We start from the raw sequence: 27507 nt of genomic DNA, 5'->3' as shown, positions 1-27507 counted from the left end.
TTCTTGAACACCTCCAGAGACGGTGACTCCACCACCCCAGCCTGTGCCACTGCCTCACTGCTCTTTCTGAGAAGAGATTTCCCCTAATACCCAACCTGAACCTTCCCTGGCACAAGTAAAGGCCATTACCTCTCATCCTATTGCAAGTTACCTAGGAAAACAGGCAGACTCTCACCTCACCACAACCTCCTTTCGAGGAGCTGCAAAGAGCAGTAAGATCTTCCCTGAGTTTCCTCTTCTCCAGACTGAACAATCCCAGTTTCCTCAGCCACCCCTTGCAAGTGTGCTCCACATCTTTCAGCAGCTTCACCGCAATTATCTGGAAATGCTCCAGAGCCCCAACATCTTTCTCGTAGTGAAGGGCCCAAAACTGAACACATTACCCACCAGAGCCAAGATCCTCCCTGAACATCTCTCTGCTCCTGCTGGCAACACTATTTCTGATACAAGCCAGGATGCCACTGGCCTTTTTGGTCACCTGAGCATACTGCTGGCTCATGTTCTGCCGGCTGTCAACTAACATTCCCAGATCCTTTTCCACCCCACAGTTTTCCAGCCACTCTGCCCCAAGCCTGTAGCATTGCACAAGGTTTTTGTGACCAGAGTGCAGGACCTCTCTCTTGGTGTTGCTGAACCTCATATAATTGGCCTCAGCTCATAACTCCAGCCTATCCAGAGCCATCTGTAGATCCTTACTGCCCTCAGACAGATCAACAATTCCCCCCAACCTGGTGTCATCTGCAAACTTACTAAGAGTACATGAAGCAAACTCCTTTTTGCCAGGAGTCTCAGCACAAGCTCCCTGTTCACTCAGGCTGGTCTTTCTCCACATCAGCTTGTCTTAGGGCACTTGAGGATGGCTGTTCCTGTTCCTTTAATATTTCCTTCTTGAGAAACATCCAGCCTTCTTGGATCCCTTTGCCTTTCAGGACTGACTCCTAAGGGACTCTCCCAATCAATCTTCTAAACATCCCAAAGTCTGCTCTGCAAGGTAGCAATTCTGCTGACCTTCCTCTCAGATTGACCAAATCAATAACTATCATCTTGTAGTTGCTATCCCCAAGATGGCTTCCGACCACCACATCTCCCATCAGCACTTCTCTGTTCATAAAAAACAGCATTTAGCAGGGCATCTCCCCTGGTAGGCTCTCTTATCAGCTGCATCAGGAAGTTATCTTCTGCTCACTCCAGGAAACTTTTAGGTTGTTTCCTTTCTGCTATATTGTATTTCCAGCAAAAACCTGATAAAGTTGAATCCCCATGAGAACAAGGACTAGCAATTGCATGACTTCTGGCAGCTGCTCACAGAATGCTTCATCTGCCTCTTCATCCTGGTGGGGTGATCTACAACAGGCTCTCAGTAGGACATCACTTTGCTGGCCTTTTTCTGATCTCTACCCATAAGAACTTAACCTTACCATTACCAGCACTGAGCTCTGCAATACTAAAACACTCCGTAACATACAGATCCCTTTAGATCAACACTGTTCTTGCACCCTTACGTATTAACTTAATTATTTTTTTTTCATCTTTGGACTCAGAAACTTCCCCACCATCACACAGGAGGCTGGGGGCAGAAATCTATTTAGTGACAACTATCTCTTATCGGAAAGAAGACAGAGTGCACTTATTTGGGTTTTGGTGGTTGCATTCAGTGATGAGGCAGAACAGTCCAGACTCTTTTTTGAATAACGGCAGGCATAAAAAGTTTGGGAAAAGAGACACAGTCATCACTTTTCATTCTTTTAATTAACATGAATCTGCTTATTTACTCAGAATACCTAATTGATTTGCAATGCATTTTATTTCTGCAAAAAATGTTTAGATTTCATATCAGCAACTTCTTGGGAGGACTACATCACACTGCTTTGCACTATCAAACAAAAAACTACTCGTCCATGTACCTACAAACTCAAAGCATTGTCATCTGAGCTATGAATAAACAGCCATCTGTTGGATGATCCTTATACAATTATCAGAACACAAAATGCTTCAGTTCCAGAATTCAAAACCGTATCAGTGATTTCCTTTCTATTCAGAAAGAAAACATAAAAGTGTGGACAATTGGAATTTCTCCTCAAAACAGCAATAACAAATTTCCGATACATCCCACATCTTCATTTATTTTAACTATGATCTCTTCTCCAACCACCTTTTTGTAAACCTCCTAGCCCATGGAGCATAAAATATGTGATCAGAAAAACTGAAGAATAGTCCTGAACATATTTCTGTTTGGAAATTAAAAGTTAACCTTTCTGGTGAGTGAGGCGACTCCAAACCTTTTCATTGTGAACATGTTCTATATACACTGAATTTTGATAATCAGGACATATAGAAGGTACATCTGTAGAATGTACAAATGGATAAAAAGGAAGGTGAAGATGATGGAAAAGAACAAATGACTGATGTGCCAATTGGAGAGAAGGCTTACGTGCTGCTAGTTTGAACTGGCAATGTGAATCAACATGAAAGAATGAACAAACCCAAATAACTTAAAGCATTCTGTTTAAGAGATGTAGCCAAAGCAGCAGATTCCAGGGACCTGGTGAGGCAATCACAGTGTCACTGCTTGAAATAATGCAGCCCAATGGATAAAGCATTCCTGACAATCAAGCTTTACCCAAATAGCCCTCAAAGGTTTGTACAGCGCCAGGTTCCTGCTGCCTGACATGAAAACCTTGACCAGAAAACCAGAAGAAAAAAAAAAATGCTGGAAGGTTTGCATGCCAGGTGGCCAAAGAGAGAAAAGGAAAGGATAAAACTATCTGACTGGCTTGCCACACTAGAAGCTGATTCAGTCCAATCTCACTATAAGAAAAGGTTGCATCGTTGCAACTGTGTCTTACAAGAGACCCTGAGCCCTTATCTTCAAGAAGTCAGACCTAAGTGCCTTGCTCTCAAGCTTCCAGACCAGATGAATACACGGATCTACTTAAATATTGACCAACTGAGCCATTCTCTAAAAATAATTGTTAACTAAAAGCTAAATTTCATAAAGCATTTTTCATTCACAATTGAAATAAATAAAGAAATAAAAAGTAGTTCAACATTTATTTGCTAATGTAAAACCAGTCTTTAAAATAGAGTTTGAACTGCAAGAGCATGTCCTTGCATTAGAATCAACCACTATATAGTTTTCTGTGTCTTATAATACTATTTCTAGCTTCAACTACATCAAGCAAGATGGGAAGCTTTGCAATTCCTCTGTGAGACATACATAAAGTCTAGAAGAACTCCTGGATTATATCCACGGAATCCTCAGAAATACCCACAGACAGAAACGTTCAACTTCCCAAGGAGAATAAGGCAAGATGTTACAATGCACAAGACTCTTAAAGCATATTTCGCCATGTAGCATTAGGAACAAGTTGACAAAACTTTTTTCGTTATACACTTCACCCACACTTATTTTTGTATCTATGCTGGCTTTTATTTAACAATTTTTGAGACTCCTGTAAAGCTGCCAATAAAGAAATCTTGCTTTCAATACAGCCTAAATTGGGTCTTCAAACTGTTATGCTCAGCAGTTACTGAAAGTGAAAGAAATTAGATTTTGATCTTGGATCGAGGCAAAGTCTGGAGCATCCAACAGCCCTGCATATGAGGTGTTATTCTCAAAATGCTCAGAAATGAATATATCCAAAGGGGATGAGGTCCCAAAGCTGGGATGAGGTCCAGAAGCAAAGACTCAAATTTCTTCTCCTGCTTTCAGTTTAAGTCATGGCTATTATTGAAACAGACTCACAGTGGGCACAGGAGTGAACAAATTTCAAGGATACACACACTACACATCATGTTTTAGAAGACAAATCAGTGTTTTAAACTGTGTAGAACATAATTTATGTACTTAATGAACCCAGGCAGTCTTGTCCAAAGTCTCAACAGCTGCACTGAATAAAGTACACCACAGAGTACAGCCTAACAGTATACTGCCTTGATTCACCAGTGCAAAACAGAAGACAAGAAAAACCAAAGCTAAAGGATATAGACTTCCTCCTGTGCACAAATCAGAGAGAACAAAGGAAACAAAACCTCGGCCATACCAGCTACCTAGCAGTGTACAACACCTCAAAATGGGAAGTGTGCTTCACGAGCTTCAGTCTCAACCACATGTTCTCATACTCTCCTCAGACATCTTTTCTGTTTACCTTCCAGTTCAAACTGGCAACACGTAAGCTTTCTCTCCAATTGGCACATCAGTCATTTGTTCTCATCCATCATCTTCACCTTCCTTTTCATCCATTTGCACATTCTACAGATGTACCTCAACAGATCACCAAAGAGCTCTTTACCTGATAATCAGATTTAATTGTGACTTGACACAAAACTTCAGAAACTCTAGAAACAAAGACCTATGCTCATATTTGAGATTAACGGACAGCTTATAATCAAGGGTTTGAAAATAGCTTCTGCATCATTAAGATTTGCTTATTAGTATAAGTTAAGAATGCACATTTTGCACCACAGCAACGATGTAAACTGTGCTTACCTGTGCTAGAAATAAAACATTTTAAATGGCTTCCTACTTTAGATAAAACTCCCATATACTGAGAGTCCAAGATTTTACATGGCAAAAAAACCAACCCACTAAGGTATCAGTATAACACAGAAGAGCTTATGGAACTGCGAGGTCAGGTGGCTTGTTATTAAGCAACTGAGGTCAAAAATCTTACAGAAGTTTCTTTCCTAACTGCTCTCTTCAGCAGAAGCAAAAATCAAAACTGTCACATTATTCTCTAACTCCATTAAATTGATGCATTCAGGCTCCTGTGTGCAATCCAGTCTAAATTAACTCCTAAAGTAAGGACTGGGCTTTCAGACTATGCATGCTAAGTAAGCCACTCCTCAAGAACTTGAGACAAGAAGTAAACATTCAATTATGCCTATTCTTGTTGAAAAAGAACTTATCTTTCTAAATCTCAAATGTGGAATAATTTTCTAACAGTAACAGTCACTTTGAGACCACAGCTTTGTCTCATGGGTCAGACTGATCTGTTCTGCTTGCTTCACTTGAAAACTAAGCAAAAGAACTTTAAAGGCTTTGATTGAGTTTTTAATATTTATGTTTATTTTTGTTCCATAACCAAAATAGCCTCGTACGTACATATTAAAGGAACAGTCTGTTAAAAACAAATTTAGCAAGGGAAGCCATCCACTAGATTCAATTTTCTTCTAATACGTAATTAACACACATTCTACCATCTTTTTCTAATATTTCATCAAGCCAAATAGCTGGGAGGAAAACCCTTCTGGTCAGGAGAAGGTGAGGTCAGGAAAGTGGGTGAGGAGGAAAGAACAAATCAACCAGAAGGAACTTTATTTTTCACCTCAGCCTGTCTTTATTTTCCAGTAATTTTATCTTTCAACTTCCAAAGTAATGAATTCTTCAGTCCATCTCCCTTGCTTGTTTCCATCTACCTCCCTATGCCCGAATCCAGTTCTCCTGCACCCACAAACACACTTCTAAGTACTTACAACAGGCTCAGTGACAAAACTACCATTAAACCAAACATTACCTAAAACTACAGTTATTTTTTCAAGGTTCACAACCACAATGCAGTAAAATTTATCCTTTGAAACGGTGAAAGGTAAAGTGACTGCTTAACTTCCAAGTACAATATGAGATATTATATTAACTACAAACACTTTTATGGTATATGGTCTTTCCTCTTCCTTGTACTTCAGTCCACAGATATGAATAAATGACTTGCTTAGTTTTCTTTTTTTGTCTTCTTCCTTTATAGAGGAATATGTTAAGATTGAACATCTTCCAAGGAGGGCAGTGCAGTTTGCTTTCTTAATTTATGTCACGGAGCACAAAACAAGCTGACATTTGACAGGTTTATTTCTCCTGACTGCCCGTGGGTTTTAGCACTGCTCTTTTTGTTCTGTGCATGAAAAAGCAAATGCCATTTGCTTTGATAATGTTTTGTTCATTTGGGAAAACATTGGATTTTTGAGTTGTTGGGTCTTTAATATTTTTAAGTAATGTTAATCTCCCTAGACAATGTGACCACGCAGGTCTGAAAAAATAGAAGTTATGGAAACTACACGAGGGGCTGCCATTTCTTGGAAGGACTGTGTCTACAGTATTGTTCAAAAATTCAATTACAAATCTCATTTTTCAAGCGTGTAAAAACAGCTGGACAAAATTCACTCCATATATACTCATTGTCCCCAGATGAAAGCTTCTTGGCAAGATTTCCCCAATACCTACATTGACTATTTAGCATCTTATGAAATGGTCTTTTCTTCAAGAACAAGCAGAGCAAGGAACAAGAACATGATGACCATCACAGTGTGATATAATCTTCAAGAGATTAAGACACTTCCAAAATGTACAGAGATAGAAGTTTATGTGCATCACAGCACTGGATGCTATTTTTCTTTTGTTTGATATTCCTATTCAAAAACCAGACCAGACAGAGCACTTGTACATTTCAAAAGGTTAATAACTGTGCTCAGCTACTAGCAGCACAGCATCAGGTTAGTCTGATAATGCACAGGGAAAATTCAACTTCTACAGGGAGAACTGATATTGCGTTCTGTGTTTGTACAGCACCTACCATAATGAAGCCTTGAGGTCATAAATGGGTCTCCTTTGCTCTATGGTATCTAAATCAACACAGAAATAAGGTTTATGATTTAACATCTACACTCTTCTGCCATAAATTCATTCTGTGGAAAAATCTCAAGATTACTCATATAGGAACCACCTGCCCTGTAACTAAGATTGAGTTCTGTCGAGGTTCCAGGTACACACATTTAATTCCAAAATTGCAACGGGAAAGATCTAGGTGTAGCTAAATGTATGCATCATCAGAATGCATAGGCCAAGAAATCTTTGCTCAGAAACACCAGCCTCGACCTCTTCTGTTCTTATAGCAAAAAACTACTCCACTGGAATACTCTTCTTGCATTCTACAAAGTGTCTATAGGCACTCTTCAAGAATTTTATAACTTATGTCACCAACTTATCTCATTCACAGCAGTACTGCAGACCTTCATGCTCTTCTTGCCTCCTAGCTGTAGTATATTTAGCTATAGACTATTTCTATAATTAACCCATAATATCCACACAAAGCAAGCAACGATAAAGTAATGAACTGAAGAGGAAGTAATTGTTGTTTCTTAGATGTTCAAATCAACACATTTTTTCTCTACTTTCTAATTCATATGGAGTTTCTGAGCTATAGCATTTATTCCTAAAAAATAATGTTTTCTAAATAGCAGCACTAATTGTATTACACTGGCATAGTGTTTGAAGGAGTTTCACACACTACAGTATTAGCAGTTTCTATACTGCTACAGTTGGAAGAAGGGTAACATTGTGATGTCCCATGTTAATAAATTGAAAACTATAAGAAAAGTTGAAAAAAATAATAAAAGCACGAGAAGAGGTTTTGCTTGAAGCCCTTGAAATAATTTGTGAAAGCATCTCAGTTGCACACTTTGCACAGGCTTCTTGCCCACTCTTGTAGTGCCATTGACACAGCATGTAAAGGATGACAGAAACAGATGCAGAAGCAATAAAACATACAAGTGAAGCAGATTATGCTCTGCAATTGTTGCGAGCAAAGAAGCATGACTACAACAACCTTATAATAAATGAAATAAATAGAAAAGAATCCTACAAGAGCTTGTTTTTCCCTCAGGGACTAATATCATGCCAAGACTCCACTGTTGTTATAACTTCAAAATGAAGTTCATATGTAGTCTTTCAATGTCAATTCTAAATCCCTCTTTTATCTCTAATAGCATTTCCTGGTAAGGTGTATCAATAGCAAATTGCCCCATTTCACATGCAGGGCAGTTTTCCTAGGGATGACAGGCAGCTGAGTAAATACATGTTTTTGCTGAAATAAAAACTAAAATCTTGCTGTATCAGATCCCAACAACCCCAAAACACGGCCTTTAGACAACAGCAACGTTTCCCCAACAGAGTGGGGTGTGCATCAATGCACACCTACTACACCAGCACACTCCTCCTAGGCAGGGCTGGACAGTGATCCACGTACTGGCTGTGACCTCCACTAAACTATGTGTATGCTGAATTTCTGATACATTTATGATGTTTATGAAAGCACAGCAGTATCCCACAGCCAAGGTCCTGATGAGTTACTGCAGTTATAGCTGATGAGCAGAGTTGCCTGGCTAACCAGCAGCCAGGAATGAAGGGAGGGCTCACTGCAAAGCAGCGTGCTGCAGGATAACCCCATAACTACCCTCTTCCAAGGCACATGTATTGTACATTACAGTCCACCCCCTTACAATGAGACCAACAGCACAAACCAAAACAGTCTTTGCTTTTGAGGGAGAAGGGATTTCCTGAGAAAATACATTCAAAGAAGGCGAAGACTGCAGCATAGCTGCCTCCAATGAGCAGTCAAAACTGCGACTAAGGTGGGCTTGAGAAGAAATCAGGCTTTACTGGAAGTAGACTCAAAACTATGGGTGCATATCAAGAGCTCACCTGAAACCTAATGAAAACAACAGGGGGCAGGGAGGAGGGGAACAAACCAAAGCACACAGACTTTAGTAAGGCATGGAGAGATGCCTGCCTTACAGCCTACCACCCCACTCAGTGCACTGGGCAGATGCACAGAGTCAGAATCCTGGCCTGTTTGGGGAGAGGTGCGTAAGCCTGTGAGTATCACTGCACCTAAATGTGAGAGAGCCAAGAATTACTTTGAGTTTTATATCTTCCACATAAACTGTTTTCTTGGAAATGTTCTGCTTGCACGTAGAATGCAAGCAAAAGGTTACTGCTTTACTATTTTACTTAGTTGCTAAAATATTTAAATGAATTAACAGAGAAGGCTACTCATCTGCTTGTCTTTCTGGAGGAATGAGTATATTAATAAAAATCTTGCTCAGTTGAAAAATTGCAATTTAAACTCCCTCTACAAAGAGATTCCTTTCTCAAGATAAAGCCCACCAGTTCTCTAATGTTCCTTTTTCATCACTGGTAACTAATTTGTCGTCATGAACTGAACTCAGTTTTGGGGAGGAAACGTGAACTGACACAGAATAAATGTTACTCTCCCTAATTCTATAATTACTATGTAATAACAATTAATGAAATACTACTTTGCTAGGTGAAGGGGCTCCTGTGCTTTTAAGATTTACTCTCATGATCAACTGTATCCCTTACAGCTATTGGAAATAAAATTAAAAGATTTTTCCTAAAAAATAAACCTGCACATAGCTCTTAATTACATCTTGCTTCTTTTGCAGATTGAAATCTGGCAGTAATTGCTGCAGAAGCTCATAGCCTTGCTAATATCTTCCCTGCACTCCTTTAGAGAAATCCATGCTGAATCTCAGTCCCACTCGTCAACACAGAAGAATTTGAAAAACATCAGCATTAGTTTTAGTGGACAGATACTAATTGGGTTGTTATTTTGTCACTGTGTAAATTCTCAGTGACCTTTCCAAAAAGAACTAACAAGTCAATAGAAACTGTTTCTTCTTGACTTTCTCCACATCCTTGTTTTTTGTGTTGTTTTTTTTTTATTATTATTATTTTTATTTTTAAACAGCCATCATGATTCTTCATCTCTTTTGAGCTGCATTTTTTTTTCTTTCACTTTTCTTAAGGTAGAAAGGATAAGTAAGTTGGTTTCTTGTTCATTTCCTTACTTCACATTTTATGTTAATGGACATTTTCTCAGTTGCTAACTCAAGTAACCCACTCAGTACTGAAGGCAAAAAACATCAGATTTCCAGCACCAACTACGTTAAGAGCTCAGTCCACTCCTCAAATATGAAAACATAACAAAAATGCATACAGAAGGGCCAGTTTTCAGCAGCTGATACGCATTTGTGTATCTTGTAAAGAGATGACATCTCAACAAACATAATCTGTTTATGTCTGCATACCCACTGAATTTACCAAATACTTATTCGTAACTACAGGTTACATCAGCACAGTTACAGACAGAGATTGAACCAGCTCTGCACTCAAGTACTTCCTCTGGTGGGCAATGGGTCTTGCTAACACTGCAGAAAATGGAAACCCAAAGTTACTGTTAGGAAAGAAAAAGATGGCATGGAGAGCTCTGCTCTTGGAACACTATCTATCTCCTGAAAGCAAATGTTTGTACACACTGGGGAACCGTGGGGAACAAACAGGAAAAATGAGAAGTCTAAGAACAGTTTCAGAACTGTGGCCTGACCAGGATGACAGCATTACAGCCATGGTGGAAGAGCTGGCTTGACAGCAGTGCTGGAGGAATGAATGGATGCAGGCTTCTTTGACAGACTGAAAACTGGGTTGAACAAAGCTCAGTACAACCTCTTTTGCCTGGACACACTTTGATCATACAATCACAGAATCACTAGGGTTGAAAAAGACCATCTAAAGGATCATCTAATTCATGATATGGACTACTGGCCTCCAGAGGCTCCCTTCCAACCCAAAAGAAGTTTTGTTTGTTGGCTTTTGCTCTTGTTTTTTAAAAGAAAACACTCAATTGCTTGCATTCACTTGTTAAAGAAGAATGTTGCAAGTGAGATGCTTACAGGGAACAAAATACAAACATGAGATGTTACAAGTTTTCACAGGTTACTGAAAATACAATATATTCACCCACACAAGATAGTAAATTTTGCGTAGTATGCAGTGCAAATTGCAGAAGTTCACTTTGTATAAAATCCATACAATCCTTGCCAATCATGTTACACAGTGTTCTTTGCTTCTTTCCTAAGATCCTTATTCAATTTCTACGTTAATATTTTGGGAAGCAGAATCCTGTTAGGCATACAATACTTCACATCATAATCCTGAAATAAATTATGCCTTCAAATTAAACATATTCCAGTGGAAAGAACTATCCAGATCCTCTCACTTGTTCAGCAAAAAATTCCCTGATTTCAACTCCACAATTCCATTAATGTTCTGTTTGGGAACAACTCACATTACTGACAGCATCTTGATTTGCACACTGAAAAAGTGAGTTTGAAAGTATGTGTCCTAATATATTAAAAAGCAAACTGGAGATCTTCGCAAGACGCCTTACCAAAAAGGACAAACCAACAGAAACTTTTCTGGCTGAACTCCCTTGAAATTTTAATATCTTGTTGTCTCAGTCTGTGAGGAAAAAAAATAAAAAGCTTATAAAAGTACCAAATGCCAATTAGCAATGCCTCATTCATACATTTGTTTGCTAACTGGAAACTGGACGTTTTTATACTGTGCAGTATAAGAAGTGTCTGGATTTCAGTTAAATAAGAGAAACAGTAGCAGTCATCAAATGAACACACAGGTACGCAAAGCCATTCAGACCCAAGGGAATTACACACCGCAACTGCTTCATTACTAATACGGGATTGGAAAATTGGTAATACCAAGCAGAAAACTCCCTTACAGGGAGATCTCACCATCTGGCTTATCTGAAACCCACAGGGAGTAAAACAATAAAGGCCAATAATTTTCCATCAGCGATGCAGCAGCACAGAGCGGAGGACAAGAACCAGACAAACCCCAGAGAGATCCATATTTTGAAGCATTTTTTTTGCTGGATTCTTTATGTTTTCTTGCAAACATTAACCCTTAGGGAGACACTATGAAAAAAGGTGATGATTAACCTTACCATAGGAATCATGAAACTTGAAGCATATCAGTAATTTCCTCACTGAAATCATATAATTACTAATTGAGTAATACAGCTCAGAATCATTGACTTCTAGAACTGATGCCCAAATCATGAAAATACACTTCAACACAAGTTTGTGCACTCTAACTTTCTGAAGCTTTTGAGCTTCCAAATGTAGTAAATCCTACATCACAATGCCACATTAAGATAATTAGATACTTTTAAATAACTAGTTTAAATCTAACCAATTACCTGCTCATTCTGTTTATGAGGAATTTGTCACACACTGAAAAAATAGGAATCCACGATGTGTGCTTTAATGTCTTAAACAGCACATTTTATCAAAAACCACAGACTATAAGACTTCCTTACTCTATACCCCGTTAGTCATACAGGAACAAGTTTCACTTGTCAGACAATAAAAACATGTGATTGCAGGCATGCTGTATATTATACGAGTGGGATAATAAGCAACATCAAATTTACCCTTGTCAGCTAACTGCTAAGTGTTGGCAGCTAGAAATAATGCTAGAACCAAATACATACAATATTTGTCTATCCCATTTATCTACTGCAGATTTTTCCACACATATTTATCTGATAAAAATATACATGGTCATGAGGCAAAAGAGCAAAATGGATCACTGCTCAACTCTGACAGAGAACTTGCTGACTTTCATCATTTTTTTTCCATTTTTATACTCCAAATATACATGTATCTCTAAAAACACAAACTACTAAAAAATCACAATAGTTGCATGGGCATGACTTGGCATTAGAATAGTACAAACTCAACAGAATCACCACATTTTCATTCCCCTTGTCAGTTCCCGGGATGTATTGTGCACGAGTGGCACATAATTACAAGATGTTTTTAGCTTCTAAGCACCATTATCATCATGGTTGCCTGCTTTCCTGAACAATTTAAGACGTTACCAACCATTAAAATACAAGCAGATTAATCAAGGTGTCCTCGGATAATTACCATGAGAAGTTTGCAGATACGTTCAGCGTAAGCTTTCATTCTACAAAATGCACAAAATTCCCTTAAGCAAGGTAAAACAGCACCACCATATAGTAGAGCAGATCCTCTTGTAAATGTAAATCCTCTCCTCTTTTTGTGCCACGATAGAAACAAAAGTTCTTCTAACAAACTCTAAAAAAGAATAAACATCAACAGCAGAATTCAGTAGGTATTCACTGTGAGTCCTCCAAAATGGCTTGAGAGAAGTCCTGAGGAGAAGGATTTTGGGGTGCTGGCTGATGAAAGATTCAATATGAGCTGGCAATGTGCACTTGCAGCCCAGAAAGTCAACCGTACCCTGGGTTGCAGTGGGATGAGCAGGTCGAAGGAGGTGATTCTGCCTCTCTACTCTGCTCTCATGAGACCCCACCTGGAGTACTGCATCTAGTTCTGGAGCCCTCAAAAGCACACTGAGATACTGGAGGTCCAGAGGAGAGCCATGAAGATGATCAGAGTGCTGGAGCACCTCCCCTACAAGGACAGGCTGAGAGAGCAGGGACTCTGCAGCCTGGAGAAGAGAAGGCAGCTCCAAGGAGATCTTACAGCAGCCCTCCAGTACCTGAAGGGGCCGACAGGAAAGCTGGGGAGGGACTTTTTGTAAGGGCATGTAGCAACAGGACGGAGGGAAATGGCATTAAACTGGAAGATGGTAGATTTAAAGTAGATAAAAGGAAAAAATGATTTCCTGCGAGGGCTGAGATATGTCTGTTGAGGCACTCATAGGGCACCCAGGTCCTCCTTTCTGACCAAAACAAGGGCTCGTCCGGGATTTGAACCCGGGACCTCTCACACCCTAAGCGAGAATCATACCCCTAGACCAACGAGCCAACTTCTGAAAACACCCCCAAGGAGTCGCTCACTCCAACTCCTCACTCCACGCTGCACCGCCCAAAACTCTCCTTACACCTCTCACAATGCTGCCCGTGCACTTCTGCAACTGTGCACCTTCAGCCTCTGCCCTGCACAACACTCCTGGAAGGACACCACGGCCTCACACACTGCATCACACCTCATCATACCACCAATGTTGCTGCTCACCTATGCCGCCCAATTTCATGACACATCTCTCTCCATCACGGCGACTCTCTGCAGCCACTCATGGGCCACCTTTCCTAACTTCAGTCTCTAAGGCAGCTTTATACGCTTCATACGCACTAAACGAAAACACAAGCAATCAAACATATCTCAGATATGGCCAGACGTCCATCTGGCACGTTACTCTCTCTATGCCACGTTACTCTCACAACAGCTTTAAAATCCTATCAAAATCAACCCGAGCGGATCCAGAGGGCCACGGAGATCATCAGAGGGCTGCAACACCTCCCCTGCAAGGACAGGCTGAGAGAGCTGGGGCTCTGCAACCTGCAGAAGAGAAGGCTATAGGAGCACCTAATAGTGGCATCCCAGTACCTGAAGGGGCCTACAGGAAAAATGGCGAGGGACTTTTTATAAGGGCGTGCAGAGACGGGATGAGGGAAATGGCTTTAAAACTGGAGAACGGTAGACTTTGACTAGATCTTAGGAAGAAATCCTTTACTGTGAGGATGGTGAGAAGCTGGAACATGTTGCCCAGAGAGGTTATGAATGCTCCCTCCCTGGAAGCATTCAAGGCCAGGCTGGATGGGGCTTTGAGCAACCTGGTCTAGTGGGAGATGTCCTTGCCTGTAGTGGGGGGTGGAATAAGGTGATGTTGAAGGTCCCTTCCAGCCCAAAACACTCTGTGATTCTATGAAAATCTAGTGAACAAGAGCCTACTTGCACAGACATATATTGCACAATTAAAACTAATTTGAAGGAAGAAAAACTAAGCAAAATGACGAATCTTCATTTTGCATTCGTAATAAATTCTCTCAATACCTACGTAAAGGTACCTAGAATCAGATATGAATAGGCTTTTGGATTCATATAAAGAAGCCCTGTTCTGAAACAGCCCTGTACTTTATGTACAGTCAATGGGCCAGCACTGGAGTTTGCTCATGAGTGGCAGAATGAAAAAAAACACCAAGCACACTAGTGCAAGATGGAAAGCAGAAGGAGAGAAGGAAAGAAGGAGAACAGAAGGAGATAAGGAAGAAAAAAACACAACAAAACAACACTTGCACAGACTGGTTTGCTGAACATGTTCAGCTGGTGTGAATTAGTATAAAAGCTATTCCAACATCCGTGAACCTGTGCCAATTCAGACCAGATGAGATCAAGGCTGTTGTTAGCCAAATGGCAAAAGAAAAAAAACAGGCCCAGCTATTTATTTATTCTAATTTCTATGCATGTGCATATAAAAGATGTAACCACTGTTATTCATTTCTCAATTTGTAAGTATCGGGATCAGAAGTTTTGTGTTTCCATGGGTTTGCTCGCATTTATTGAATGCACAACTGCTTGATCTATGTAACAAAATTTCAGGTAAGATTCACCTTAATTCAGATTTCATAAAAAAACACAACAAAGAGTTGGGCCAGGCAAGGCAGGAGGATGCCTGCCAAACTGTATGTTTTATTAGAAGCCATGTGATTGGCTTTGGAAAACATTCTTAAAGAAGTCAAGAAAATTCAAGCATCGAAAACACAAAAAGAAACCTAAGAAAAGCATACTCAGGACAATTCCAATCCCTCCTCAACACAAGAAGAAGGTTTAGACAATAACTGGAGTGTACAGTCATCATACTGTTGTGTGCGGCTGATACTCATCTAACGGCAGCACAGTGAGGAAATGAGTTCAGTCAAACTGCTAGTCATATTGTTCACTCTTGGCTTTAATTAGTTACTTAGCCATATGTTTAGACAAGTTTTTTAGGCATGCAAAATAACCCTTTCCTGTCTTTCTTTTGCAACCACAGTAACTGCAATGATGTCCGTGCAACCCACGAAGGCTGAAGGTTCATAGGATGCTTCTTAACCCAGCTCAGCCAGAGGCCAGTTCCAGTCCAGTCAGGCCAACAAGAAGCTCCAGGAAGAAAAACTTACCCCTCTTCTTTCTAGCCAAGGTGAATGCATCAGCTAGCTGTGCCACAGTTAGTCTGCTTGTGGCAGACATACCTTGAGGCTTGTTTGAGATTTACCCCCATTAACCAAGATTGCAGAACACTCCCATTCTCTCACTAACCCAAAAGCCAGTTATTCTCAATTTTCTGTACCCACCACTAATCTCATTATAAATTCATAATTACTTCAGTTTTATTAGACCAGCTTGAACTAGCAAATCTGCCAGCTATTACCACAGAACCACAATGGAGTCCTGACCCTCCCCAATTTCTGACCTTAAAATTCACAGCCACACAAATATGCTATGTAAAGGAAATTGCAGACTGCCTGTATCGATCTTTTCTGTCCTTGAATCCACACAGTTCAAGAAAGAAAGGCAGATAAATTTGCACAACTACAATTCAAGCACTGCACAGATAATTATGTATGTATGTACGTATGTATGTATAAGAAGTACTGTTCTCTGCCCTTAAACTGCTCTGTTTCCAAAGGCCATGAAGATAGCAAAACCAAACCAAACCAAAACCCAAAAGCTACCAGAATAAAATCTTACTTACAAAAACACTTCCAGGAGATGACATACAAATATTTTCTATTCCTCTCAACCACCACTGAAAAGAGAAAGTTTTGTGTCTCATAAATACTGTAAAACTGCTCTGCTTGCCCTATGTGCCAAAATGGAACACAGCATTAGGACACAATTTGAGTGAAAAAAAAATATATATATGTTGTGGGTACAGTGCTGATGATACCAGGTTTGATACTGTTTGACTAAGCCAAGAAACATACATTGTGATCATCAACATCACTGTGGAGCTCTTCTGTGTATTTGCCATGGTTGATGAGCATGATCAATAAAGATTTAGAAGTATCCCAAGAGCTTAGAAGCTTACAGAGGTCTTTTAAGTTCACACGAGCATAGGTTTCTCAGGTGAAATAAAGGCACAAGGCTATCACTCAGGCTGTTAAATGGTGCCTGTCAAAAAAAGAGGCAGGCCTGATTACTTCAACTATAGCAGCTAAATCCATCTGGTGCTCAGTGACCATCTCAGCAAGCACTTATAAACTTCAGAGGACTGAGTTACTATGACATGTCTTCAAGATCTATGCAAAAAAATCATTACTAACAAGCTTTTATTTCTTAAGCCTTCCACCTTAAAGCTTAACTGGGTGACAACAATGGTCTGTTACTGAATTGAGAGCAAAATGGGAGTAGGCTGGTACTTCTGAAGCCAATGTTAAACTCTCTGCACCCAAAGTCATCCTATCTCTAATGCCGTGAGATTTGATTTCGCTGTTCAAAGAAGTGTCTTCTAACAGCTATGCACTGGAGAGGCACAACAAAAAACAAGCTGCATGTTGCAGCAGCTCTGGTTTCAAAAACTCCATGATTTCAAACCTCAGAATGTCTACTTTTGGTCGCCACCTCAGCCACAGTCTTGCAATTCAAAGCAGCCAGTAACTGGCAATCACTGACACTGATGATACTCTAAGGCAGAGAGCTGTGGGGACCTTGTAGGAATGGGACCACAACCGTTCAATTATCAAGCATAGCAGCAGAACTGATCACAGTGAAACACACAAAAATCAAAGCACTGAGACATAATTCTCTTAAGAACCTCTGTGCAACACACAGAATTGCAGAGGGACCTCTGGAGATCATCAGATCCAATCTCTTCCTCAGGCAGAGCCACCTAGAGCCACATGCCCAGGTCTGGGACTAACTGAGTTGTATCTCTACAGATAGTGACACAGAACAGTAATTTGCTATTGAACTGACTAGGATACACTGACTTTTTTTTTTTCTTTTTTTTTTTAAGAAACAGTCAATAAGTCAAAATACTCCAAACCTAGAAAAAGACAAGATTCTGTATGCCCATTAAAAATCCTAAGCCTCACAGTGCAATCCCTGCCTCCCAGCTAAAAAAATGAGCAGGGAAAACATATCCATGCAAGCCACTGGATTGTAACAAACACAATAGAATATCCATCTGAAAATAATGAATGGCAGCGCAGAAAACAAGAATGCATCACACTGCTAGAGAAAGCCTCAAAACTTTTCCAAGGACCTTCACCTGGTTTGGATTCCAGATGGACAACACAAAGCGTTCACACCTCTCCATGCATTTTGTCTGACATCTTAAGATTTCCATCTTTCAGAATGGATCTGTTAAGCGATAAAAAGTCTATAATAACTTTATTTAAGGACTACCAGAAACATTCCAATAAAAAGGCAAAAGAAAATTTTCATCCTTATGAAAGGCCTCAATAGCAGCCAAAAACAAAGTATTATTCTATATGACTCCCAGCTGATCTTCTCAATCAGCAAAAAAGAAAAGAATTATTTTTAATCTGTCCTTCCTTGCAGAAAATGCACAAGGTAATGTTTCAAAAGGATAAACATCTGCTCTGGGTGGGGTACATAAAAAAAGAAATCTTAAGCCACTCTGCAAAAAAAAACCCTAAGTGCATGGATTTAGAAGAGACCATGATAAATGTATGTTGATTATTTGCTTAATACATTTGGAATATATTTTCTCATTTATTTAATAGGTTTATTCTTTCCACAAAGAAAGATCTTCCATTGGGACTCATAAAGGCAGTAATATTCTGGTAAGTTACTATTACACTAAGAATAGTAGAGATTGTCTTGCATTTTCTTGTTCACAGCTTTATAATTAACAAAGCAGAAATGTAGGCTGTTATGTTTGAAGGAATTTTCCCCAGAGAGATCAAATAATCCAAAGCAGCAACAGCTTTCTACAGTTCTGAATATAATTAGAAGAGTCGATTTCTTTTTATGGTGTAAACAGTCAGAGTTAAGTAGATGTGCCTTGGTGGTTGTCGCTTCATTCTTAAGGGCACCTGTAAGAAAGTCAAGATGCTCTGTGCCACATCTGTAAAGTATTACTGTTAATTCATGTCATACTAACAAATGCATTTTCATAGGTAGGAGCACTCTGTCACCAACACTGCAATGCTGAATCTGGAATCAGTACTGCAAACAGAAGGGCAGATCATCAGCACAAGGACTGAACAAACCTCTCCACAGAAACACAGTTCTTCTAAACTCTGGCTCTGTTGTTAAAAGAAACATATCTGCTATGCTTAGTGGAGCCAAATATTACAAGTGTGATTACATCTACAGAACAAGGAGCATCTGTATATTTACATATAGAAATGTATATATCCCACAAAGACACACCTTCTGAGCTAGTATTTCCAGGGTTACTAAGAAAAAGCTCCTTCTAAGCTCAAAGTAAGAGCTAAGTGTGTGGATAGAACACAGGGCTTTCACTCGAGGGTAAAGCTTAGCAGAGATATCACAGAAGACAACAGTGCAGGACAGCACAACACTGGAAGAGCAGCCTGCAGTATAGTGCCAAGGCAGGAACAACAAGCAGCTTCCCTCTCCTCCTGGTGGCCTAACAGAATGTCACACTGGATGGTGCCACAGGCCTTTGGGGTGTAAAATGTGACTGCAAACAAAGCAAGAGTAGTGCCAGCATTTCTCTATGAGTGCTCAGGAAGGCATGCTCCTACAGCACACAGCACCAACATCAAAAGCGCCCAATATCTGCTGTGGCTGTGGATACCACAGAAGTTCTCAGTCTGCAGCTCCTTAACAAGGTCATATGTTCTACCTTAGCCACATACAGCTAAAAAGCTCTCTTTTCCCACCACTGCATCTACCTCTCACAAAGAAAAATATTCCTACAGACATCATTTCCGTGCTCTGGACATCTTTCCGCCTCATCACCACCTGGCTGCCTGCTGACTCCTGCCCTTTCTCCCTCAGGATCCATCTCAGATGAAAACAATCTCTGGAGAGATTGGAGAGAGGAGCTGAGTGGCAGCAGCATGAGTTAGAATCATGAGAGCAATACATCAACACTTCTCATTTTGAGTGATCCTTTTGCTCTTTGTATATCAGGTACAACAACAAAATTAGGGATGAATCGTCAGCTTCATTCTGTATGATGATGCAGCATGGCGGCTATCGAGGCTGCTATGATTTTCAAATATGCACAGATCTTTCTTCACCACTCCAACATATATTATCCCCACAAGTGTGCATATAGCTCAGCACTATGCTTTTCAAAATGTATTACAAGAGATTACAAAAAATACAAACACCTCTTGTTCAAATTGCTTTATAAGGGCTGCACGCCCTTATAAAAAGTCCCTTGCCATTTTTCCTGTAGGCCCCTTCAGGTACTGGGATGCCACTATTAGGTGCTCCTAGAGCCTTCTCTTCTGCAGGTTGCAGAGCCCCAGCTCTCTCAGCCTGTCCTTGCAGGGGAGGTGTTGCAGCCCTCTGATGATCTCCGTGGCCCTCTGGACCTGCTCGGGTTGATTTTGATAGGATTTTAAAGCTGTTGTGAGAGTAACGTGACATAGTGAGAGTAACGTGCCAGATGGACGTCTGGCCATATCTGAGATATGTTTGATTGCTTGTGTTTTCATTTAGTGCGTATGAAGCGTATAAAGCTGCCTTAGAGACTGAAGTTAGGAAAGGTGGCCCATGTGTGGCTGCAGAGAGTCGCTGCGATGGAGAGAGGTGTGTTAGGAAATTGGGTGGCATAGCTAAGTATCAATGTTGGTGGTATGATGAAGGGTGACGCAGTGTGTGAGGCCGTGGTGTCCTTCCAGGAGCGTTGTGCAGGGCAGAGCGTGAAGGTGCACAGTTGCAGAAGTGCGCAGGCAGCATTGTGAGAGGTGTAAGGAGAGTTTTGGGCGGTGCAGCGTGGAGTGAGGAGTTGGAGTGAGTGACTCCATGGGGGTGTTTTCAGAAGTTGGCTCGTTGGTCTAGGGGTATGATTCTCGCTTAGGGTGCGAGAGGTCCCGGGTTCAAATCCCGGACGAGCCCTTGTTTTGGTCAGAAAGGCAGGGGATGAGGTGGCACAAGTGCAAGTGCAGGGCTGTGCAGGTGTGGGAGGGAGAAGAGCGCGTGGGTACAGGTGAGAGGCGGACCTGCTGGGAAGAGCTCCGCAGAGAAGGACCTGGGTGCCCTGGCTGAAGGACAGGCTGGCCATGAGCCATCAGGGTGCTCCTGGGCCAAGCAGACAGAGGATGTCCTGCGGTGCATTAAAAAGAGAGGGCGGTCACCGCTGCCCTTGTCAGGCCACATCTGGGGTTCTGGATTTCCCAGTTCAGGGAGAAGAGGGAATTTCAGCAGAGTCCAGCTGGAGAGCTGTGAGGATGATGAGGGGATTGGAGCTTCATGAGGGAAAGCTGAGACGGATCCGGGACTCTTCAGCCTGGAGCAGGCTAAGTGGGGATGTCATGGCTGTTTACAAGTACCTAAAAATGCAGGCATTCAGCTGATGGATGCAGTCTCTTTTCAGTGCTCAGTGCCATGCAGCAGTAGAACAAGGGTCAGTGGACACAAACTGGAATGCAGGACGTTCATTCTGGACAGGAGGAAGAATTTATTTCCTGTGAGAGTGACAGAGCCCTGGAAGAGGATGCCCAGAGAGGTTCTGGAGTGTCCTTCTATGCAGATGTTCAAGACCCACCTGTGCTCCCTACTCTAGTGAGCCTGCTTTAGCAGTGGGTTGGACTCAATGATCTCCTGAGGTCCCTTCCAACCCCTACAATTCTGCAGTTCTGTAAAACAAGGTAATCAGAGTCTGCCTTGATCCCACTCTTTCGACCAGATGTCATGGGAAAGGAGAACAAAGGGCTACAGTTTCATAAGCATCAGCTCACACACACACTTCTTCTGTCACACGATAGCCTTGTTGTCTCTGAGAGTCTCTGGCCACAGAGCAAGGTGCAGGTATCTGGCAAGAAATAACTGCGTTTGCAGTCTTTTGTGGATCCCAAGGATCACACATTCTAAGGTCTCTTTTTCTCCAGCCAACAAGAAATACACTGAAGTTTCAGACAGTGTCTTGTTCTGATAAAGAATATACTTCTGGAGAGAAAAAGCAACTAAGGTAAGTAACCATCACGTTTGCCTTTTAATATTTAATATGGAATATCCGTGAGCAGAACTTTTGATTGTGGGACAATGTGCTTGCATCGTCAGTGAATATGTCACTGCATGCAATTAAGCTTCTGAAAGAGCATGAATAAGTAACACAGGAGGAGAATGGAATATTCAGCAAAGACCTAAGGAGACCAGAGACCATCACATTAAATTCTGATTCATCTGCAAAGGAACTATGTTACACTGAAAAGCATAATTATGCATTTTGTCTTAATTAAATATGCTCTTAATAGTGTAACAGAAAGCTTCTACGTTCTGTTCTTGGCAGTGGATGAGCGCAGAGCTTAGAACTAGCATGCCCTACCTGCCAAGTATAAAGTCCAGTACATTTGGTTTTTTTATTAACTCATTAATTACAGTTATGCTGCTTTTGAAGCATTTACCATGTAATAAACGTGACAACAAATGCAATGGGTGAAAAGTATACAGAACCAGTGGTCACTCATACAAGCAAGTCATGCAACAATTTGAGCATCTTAGGCAGATGATATGAACATGCTTGCATGCTTAATGAGAACATACACCACAAGCTTTCAATATAAATAATTGCTAAGAAGGTGAATGAAATCCTTCTGAAAGCCTCAGGGTATTTTCCATTTCCTCCTGGGACTACAATGCACCCCATTTATTACAAGCTTTTTAACAAATATTTGCTTGAAAAAGTGACAAATGCTATTTCAGATGGATTCAAAAATGATTTTACTATTCCAGCATCATATAAAACTGTCATACTAATTCTGTACATTGGCTGTGTCAAAATCTTGCACCACCTCTTTGTTCTGACTGGTTAGTGCTAGTGGATTCTACAGAAAAAGGTTATTCAGGTCAGATTTCAAAGATGACCAGCTCTTCAGATAATCTGAAACTTCAAGCAGTGCAGAACAGAGACTGTGACAGAGAGTAACCTGAAAAATAAAATCTTTTGTTGAGAATTCAAAGCCTTCTTTTAGTAGGAAAAAATACAAGAGGATGCATTCTTTAAATATACATCATTTAGCCTCATGGCCTTAATCCACGAAACTGTGTTTCATCACAAAGAGCAGAGCCAATAGCTGGCTGTTATAGGATGGTTTTCCTCATGCCATTTTATTTTTGAACTTAAAAGGATACTAAAACGCCAAGTACCACTTCATGTAGTGTTTCATTACTGGAAAATAAATACTAAACCTAGTCTGAACAAGAATTATGTAACAGGGAATAAAAGTAAGGGGAAATAATACTAAACAACAACAACAACAACAAAACACCAAACAACGACAACAACAACAAACCAGATCTGTAAACTTTGGGCAATGACTGAGAATTAGTACAGCAGATCCATCAATGACGTGTGAAACGAACTGCCCAAAGAAAAGCATTCAAAGCAGAATCAAGAGGAAAACTGTTCTGTAATTAAGCATAAGCATAAGCATACGCAGCCCTCCGGATGCATCTTGTCAGAGCTGAGCAGGGGAGAAGGATCACCTCCCTCAGCCTGCTGACCACACTACTAATACAACCCAAGGTGCTGTGAGATTACTGCTGGCTCACAGTTTGCATGTTATGCATCACTCTATGGAAAACAAACAGGTGTTCTAAGATACTTTTTCCTATCCCTCCTGGAACTATCTTATTATTTCTCACCAAGACTTTAAGTGCAGTTCAGACAAAGCAAACTGTTGTGTTTCCCTAAGAAAAAAAATTTCTTCACATGGAGCTGGATGGCCATATTTATTCCTTCCTAAATAAATATAACCTGTAATATTCCTGTTTTTTGGCGTGCAATATTTAATTTCATCAGCTGGGATTTGGCAGAGCGCTCACTATGCAAGAAGACTGAGCCAGCAATGATACAGAATCAAAATATGGCCCCAGACATATTTGTGATGGTTCTTCAGTCCAATTTTTCACATATTTTTGAAACTCAAAACCTGGAATGTAACTTCTTTCTTCATAATATGCATATACAGTCAACACAGAAAATGCAAGATAGCATACAAAGAAGACAGATAAAATTTGACACCACCTGTGACAAGCATGAAATATTCAAAAACAGAAGCTGTCTTCTTCCAGTGTGAATCTTGAGAAAGAGGTCCCCGATTACCACATGCTAGCGGAGCTTTCTTTTCCCACAAAAGTGGCATCACATACTTACATCCCAAAATGCCTTCAGCAATTTGGCTTAAAGTATGCTTACCAGTTCTCAAAACCACCGTAACTTGGACTGGATCAAAGAGGCATCCCCTAAGCATACGAGCACACTGTGACAAATTGTTTCTTCAACTCAGATCAAAATCCTACAGAATAAGTAAGGAGAAAACTCTATGGTCTCTAAGTAAACATAAAAACAATGGAATAGAAAGAGGAAATTCAAACAGGTGAAATATGAACACAAGTTCAATTCTACCTAGAAACCCAACTTCATTCTTTGGTGTCAGAGCAACATTTATGTTGTACTCGTTAAAGTCAAGGGTTTATTCTGGCAAGAATTCTTACTGGCAGAACGTTGCTTCACAAAACCATGTCTTGTTCTGTTATTGTGAAGAATCTGTGCCTTTATCACAGGAATTATGGAAAACAAACAGAAGATCAAAGGAGATCTTTGACATCTTTATGATTGTCTTTGGAGTTTTAGAGCAAGTCTCCATTAATTCTCTACTAACTTTGGGAAACTCTTAATGTAATGATTTTGCTGATAGCAGCACATGCGAGACTATACTAAGCTTGAAAACACATCTCTTTGATGAATGAAAGGAGACCCAGAAGTGCTAATTCTTCCAGCATTCTTCTCATTTTCCATTCTTCAACAAGTTAACCAGAGAGTGGCTGGAAAAACGGTGTTGTATCATTCCATGATTTACCTTCAGAAAAATGTTGGGGAACAACAGTTCATTTTCAGTCTTTTGGTGGTTTTCTTGACAGAAGGCATACATATAAACATGCATATTCTATTTGTTCTATTAATACAAGCTTTTTAAAAATTAAGTATGATCATTAGAACTCAAAGTTTTCCCTTTCCACATTTAATGAACTTAGTTACAAAACATAATAGCGTATGTGGGTATTAGAGTACTCCTCTGCCAGTTGAAAGATAACTTCTTTTGCTTGAGGCAACCCTTTACAAGTACACCATCTGGAAAAGTGAAAATTGCACATACAACTTTATATTGTTATTACACTCTGGAGTTCCGGAATGCAGAAAGACCAGGACTGCTCGGAAGAATTACAAACATCAGTGAAGAGCGCAGTGTCAGTCACTTATTACCTGGACATAATCTAATCTAGCACAGCAAGACTCAAACAGTAGCTCCTCTGCATCCTGTCTTTGAGAAATAAAGAAGACACTTTCAATCTCCTCTGCTCAGCAGCTAAATAAACCTATGTCACTAGAGAGGTAAGATGATCCCTTTTTATACTTTGTTGTTTTGGTTCTCTTCAATAAAGGAAAAAAGAAAACCCCAAAACAGGCAGATTCGACCCAGGAAATCTCAGTTCCTTTGTTTCTGTGGAGAGGGAGAAAGAATGGGAAGAATAAAAAAGTGAAATAATCCAAGAAGACACCAGTCATTCCAAATGAGAAAGCACCCAGTGAGCAAGAAATTCATCACAACTTAATTGCTCCAACTGTCTACCTAGAGCTGGTGCCTTCTCCTTTTAATCACAAAGCCATAAAGGGCCTGCTTGGTCCTCTTGGCAACACAGTCCTCGTCCTCTTTGATACAGTCATAGCCCCAAATGATAATTTCAAGTGCAGGACTCATCATAGAACACAGCTTGCAGAACACACATGCAGCTGCACGTATATGGGCAGGGCTTTGTTCTTTTGCCTCTTACTTTCCCAGGGAACTCACTTTGCTTAGAAGCAAAGGATCTGGGAAATGTTTCCCAAATCCAGAACCACTTCAGCAGCACAAGGACTAAGCTGTTTCAAATCTTTTATCAAGAAGAAAAACAAAATGGCTTTCTGTGTTGCTGGCTCACCTTTCCATATTTCGCAGACTTATTTGTTTTTCGCCCAAATTCTGACATGAGTGTAAAGATTTCACAAGTTTAAAAAGTCATGTTTTACTCTTGTGGCTGTGTAAAAATATAGCTTAGAAGTAGAACCAAAGAAAGCCAAACCCACAATCTGTATTTTTAAAATGCTGGGCATTGGCTATGATGTTTTTGACCAGAACTAACATTCCTTCCAACGTGAGCTGGGCTGCAGCCAGGCACTAAGCTTCACTTGGCAAGTTTCCTGCAAATGCTAAAAATTCAAAAGAAAACTAAGAATTATTTGCCTTCTCTATCATCAGTATCATGTTGCAGGAGTGAGCAAATTCAGGAATATTTGACATAGGTTGAAAAAAGGTAGAAGTGAAATTTATCATCAAATTCACAGCTTTTTAGGTTTTCAAATACAGAGCCAGCAGTGCCACAGAGCATTCTGTGCAGAGCTGAGTTTTTGAAGACATTATAGATGGCTAAACTGCATGCTTGGCTAATGGAAAGGGGAACAAAGAGCAAAGCTAAGTCAGATCATGTCACAGACATCACTTCAATGCAGTGGCTGAAATAGCAGCTAATCGCAAAGGCCTGTCACTGAGATATTATCCCAAGACATAGGACCTTAAGCACACATAGGTAACAATGCAACTCAGTTACTTGTGGTAGCTCTCAAGAAAACGCAAAATGGCTCTCATATGAGCCCAGACATTAGCCTCCCATCTGTTCCACCAGACCATACAAAGTAAATTACACATATGTCTCAATGGAAGCAGTTGAAGAAAATCCAGATATCACAGGCAGTTCTTATAGTCTTTACTACTGTGACAGCCCAGTTCAAACAGATGTCCTACCTGGGACTGCAGCTCTGACTTCCTGAGCCCTCCATAAGCAAACACTAGTGCTCCAAGGAGGTTACAGCTTACATACACAAGGGGAAAGAAGCATTCTTAATCCCAGTCTTCAGATGATCGAGTTATAAAGAAGTATAACATACTCCACAGTCAGGCCCATTCTATGTGCCTGTGTGCTGTTGGACAGTCTAAAAAGAATCATCATTCTCAAACTACTAAAGAACACCTAGGAACTAAACTGTAAACCTCCCTTTACATAACTGAACTGACTTCCACAGCTCCAGGAGACCAAGTCCATTAGGCACAGAGTGTCACAACACTCAAACACCTCACAAGAACTCACCCTAAATGACCTGGACATAGTCACTTACCAAGTGAACACAAGATCCTTGACCTTCTGATTCTTTACCCACAACAGTACTAAGATTTTGTGCAATTTTGTGGGTAAGGCTTTTGATTCTCACTATATATGTTAAAAATGATCCAGCAAGCTGAAAAGGGACACAGGATATTGAAGATACCCATCTTCAATAGATGAGAGCTCTTTGTGTCCTTTAAAAGATGGTGCATTACAAAAAAGGTCAGGAAAGCATAAATCAAATTTCACTTCTGCAGCATTACCTTCTGCTGTGTTCTGTCTTTCTGCAGTTGTCACACCGTTGATGTGCCCTGTCAAACAGCTACAACACTGCTAGAACATAGCCACAATGAGCAATCAAATTAAACACCCCTGTATTCAGAGCATTTTAAGATCTGGAAAGATTATACAAACACAACTTTGCTTATTTCTATACCTTTGCACTGATTTTTCCCTGCATAGGAAGGTAGAAATGATTCTAAAATATCTTAAAAACACGAGAAACCAAAAAGTCAAAACAGTTTTTTCCTTTCAGCCTGTTATTTTGGAGCTGCTCTCATTGATGGCTAAACTCCATAAACTTCAGTAGAATTACTGCTGATATGCATGCACAGAAATCAAATAGGTACATTCAAGATTTTCTCTCATGCCTTTATTTACATGACTATCGGCTTAATTAAGGACAAGAATTTCCATTGCCATTTTGATAGTAGTTTAACTGTCCATAAGGAA

The 27507-nt window shown here is 40.3% G+C and overlaps 1 protein-coding gene and 2 non-coding genes across 6 annotated transcripts in view; 1 reads left to right on the top strand and 2 right to left on the bottom strand.

The window, feature by feature from the left end:
- FARS2 (phenylalanyl-tRNA synthetase 2, mitochondrial) overlaps window positions 1-27507 on the bottom strand; it is a 230918-nt gene that overhangs the window by 96446 nt on the left and 106965 nt on the right. The gene's annotated exons all lie outside the window — the stretch shown is intronic.
- TRNAP-AGG (transfer RNA proline (anticodon AGG)) lies at window positions 13377-13448 on the bottom strand. Its single transcript has one exon. It is a non-coding gene; the product is annotated as a tRNA-Pro (tRNA).
- TRNAP-AGG (transfer RNA proline (anticodon AGG)) lies at window positions 20401-20472 on the top strand. Its single transcript has one exon. It is a non-coding gene; the product is annotated as a tRNA-Pro (tRNA).

The sequence above is a fragment of the Lagopus muta genome, chromosome 3 (assembly GCF_023343835.1).
Source record: "Lagopus muta isolate bLagMut1 chromosome 3, bLagMut1 primary, whole genome shotgun sequence".
Classification (NCBI taxonomy): domain Eukaryota; kingdom Metazoa; phylum Chordata; class Aves; order Galliformes; family Phasianidae; genus Lagopus; species Lagopus muta.
The sequence above is the reverse complement of the archived record's forward strand: the minus strand, read 5'-3'. Positions and strand labels throughout refer to the sequence as shown.